We start from the raw sequence: 3,376 nt of genomic DNA on the forward strand, positions 1-3,376 counted from the left end.
TGTCTGTTTTTGTGCCAATACCATACTGTCTTGATGATGACAGCTTTGTAGTAGAGGCTAAAGTGTGGGTTTGTGATGCCTCCTGTGTTGGTTTTCTTCTTCAATATTACTTTGGCTATTCGGGGTTTTTTGTGGTTCCATACGAATTTTAGGATAGTTTTTTCTAGCTTTGAGAAGAATGCTGGTGCAACTTTGATGGGGATTGCATTAAATGTGTAGATTGCATTGGGTACTAATGACATTTTAACAATGTTTATTCTTCCGATCCATGAGCACGGAATGTTTTTCCATTTCTTTGTGTCTTCTTAAATTTCCTTTGTAAGTCTTCTATAGTTTTCAGCATACAGGTATTTTACATCTTTGGTTAGGTTTATTACTAGGTATTTTACGATTTTTCGTGCAATTGTGAATGGGATCTGTTTCTTGATTTCTCTTTCTGTTGCTTCATTTTTGGTGTATAAGAATGCAAACGATTTCTCTACATTGATTTTGTAGCCTGCTACTTTACTGAATTCATGAATCAGTTCTATGAGGCTTCTGGTGGAGTCGATCGGGTTTTCCATGTAGAGTATCATGTCATCTGTGAAAAGTGAAAGTTTGACTTCATCTTTGCCAATTCTGATGCCTTTTATTTCCTTTTGTTGTCTGATTGCTGATGCTAGGACTTCCAGCACTATGTTAAACAACAGTGGTGAGAGAGGACATCCCTGTCATGTTCCTGATCTCAAGGGGAAAGTTGTCAGTTTTTCCCTATTGCGGATGATATTAGCTGTGGGCTTTTCATAAATGGCTTTAATAATGTTTAAGTAAGTTCCTTCTATCCCGACTTTCTTGAGGGTTTCTATTAAGATGATGTTGTGTTTTGTCAAATGCTTTTTCTTCATCTATTGACAGGATCCTATGGCTTTTATCTTTTCTTTTGTTAATATGATGTATCACATTGATGGATCTGCAAATATTGAACCAGCCCTGTAACCCAGGAATGAATCCCACTTGATCATGATGAATAATTCTTTTTATATGCTGTTGAATTCGATTTGCTAGTATCTTGTTGAGTAGTGTTGCATCCATACTCGTTAAGGATATTGGCCTGTAGTTCTCTTTTTTTGTTGGGTCTCTGTCTGGCTTAGGAATCAAAATGATTGATATGTGCTTCATAGAATGAGTCCGGAAGTTTTCCTTCTATCTTTATTTTTTGGAATAGCTTGATAAAAATGGGTATTAACTCTGGTTTAAACGTCTGGTAGAATTTCCCTGGGAAATCATCTGGCCCTGGGCTTTTATTCGTTGGGAGATTTTTGATAACTGATTCTATTTCTTCACTGGTTATGGGTCTGTTCAGATTTTCTATCTCTTTCCGCTTGAATTTTGGTATGCATGTGCATTTGGAATTTGTCCATTTCTTCTAGATTGTCCAGTTTGTTGACATATGATTTTTCATCGTAATCTCTGATGATTGCTTGTATTTCTGAGGGATTGGTTGTAATAGATCCATTTTCCTTCATGATTTTGTCTATTCGGGTGATCTCTCTTTTCGTTCTGAGGAGCCTAGCTAGAGGTTTATCAATTTTGTTTATTTTTTTCAAAAAATCAACTCTTGGTTTCATTGATCTGTTCAACTGGGTTTTTTTGTCGTTGTTGTTGTTGTTCTATATTGTTTATTTCTGCCCTGATCTTTATTATTTCTCTCCTTCTGCTGGGTTTGGGGTGCTCTTGCTGCTCCCCTTCTACTTTCCTTAGGTACTCTGTTAGGGTTTGAATTTGCACTTTTTCTAGTTTCTTGAAATAGGTCTGGATTGCAATAAGCTTTTCTCTTAGGACTGCCTTTGCTGGGTCCCAGAGAGTTTGGATTTTTTGTATTTTCATTTTCATTTATTTCCATATATTTTTAAATTTCTTCTCTAGTTGTCCGATTGGCCCAATCAGTCTTCCGAAGGGTGGTTTTACCCTCCACATTTTTGGAGGATTTCCACTTTTTTCTGTGGTTGATTTCAAGCTCCATAGCACTGTGATCTGAAAGTGTGCATGGTGTGACCTCAATTCATTTGTATTTATGGAGGGCTGCTTTATGACCCAGTGTGTGATCTATCTTGGAGAGTGTACCTTGCGCACTGGAGAAGAAAGTGAATTCCCTAGCTTCAGAATGCAGAGTTCTAAATATATCTGTCAATTCCATCTGTTCCACTGTGTCATTCAGGTCCATTGTTTCTTTAGTGATTTTCTGTCTGGTTGACCTATCCATTGTTATAAGTGGAGTATTTAAAATGCCCTGCAACTAGTACATTCTTATCAATAAGATTGCTTCTGTTTGTGTTTAGTTGTTTTATGTATTTTGGTGCTCCAGAATTCGGTGCATGGATGTTTATAACTGTTAGTTCTTCCTGATGTAGAGACTCTGTAATTATTACAAAACGTTCTTCTTCATCTTTTGTTACTGCCTTTACTTTAAAATCCAGTTTCCAATATAAGTATAGCTACTCGAGCTTTCTTTTGGTGGCCAGCCGCATGGTAGATATTTCTCCATTCCCTTACTTTCATTCTGAAGGTGTCTTCAGGTCTAAGGTGAGTCTCTTGTAGACAGCAAATAGATGGATTTTGTTTGTTGTTGTTGTTGCTTTTTTATCCAATCTGCTACCCTGTGTCATTTGACTGGAGCATTCAGTCCATTTACATTCAGTGTTAATGTTGGAAAATGTAGGTTTAGATTCATTGTGTTCTCTCTAGGGTTCATGTTTGTATTGATGTCTCTGGTGACTTATATTCCTTGCTATTCATCACATTGAAGATTTCTTGCCATTCCTTTCTGGCCTTCCAAGTTTCTGTAGATAGGTCTGTAACCACTCTGATAGGTTTCCCTTTGTATGTGGGGGCCCTTTTATCCCTAGCTGCTTTCAGAATTCTCTCTTTATCTTTGTATTTTGGCAGTTTCACTATGATATGTCGTGCCAAAGGTCGGTTCAAGTTATGTCTTAGGGGAGTTCAGTATGTCTCTTGAATTTCAATGTCTTTCTCTTTCCCCAGATTGGGGAAATTTTCGTGTATAATTTGTTCCATCATCCTTCAGGACTTCTCTCTCTTTCTTCCTCTTCAGGAACTCCTATGATAAGGATATTGTTTCATTTGATTGTTATCACTCAGGTCTTGAATTCTCCTTTCATTCTCCTGTATCAATTTCTCTCTCTTTTTCTCAGCTTCCTCTTTTGTTATAACTCTGTCTTCTAATTCACCTATTCTCCTTTCTGCTTCTCAATCCATGCAGTGGCAGCCTCCACTTTATTATTCACCTCATTTATAGCCTTTTTTAACTTGTCACAGCTATATTGAAGGTTCCTAGTCTTTGTATCAATACCTTCTCTGATGGCTTCTATGATTTTTT

Source organism: Suricata suricatta, chromosome 2, assembly GCF_006229205.1.
Source record: "Suricata suricatta isolate VVHF042 chromosome 2, meerkat_22Aug2017_6uvM2_HiC, whole genome shotgun sequence".
Lineage (NCBI taxonomy): Eukaryota > Metazoa > Chordata > Mammalia > Carnivora > Herpestidae > Suricata > Suricata suricatta.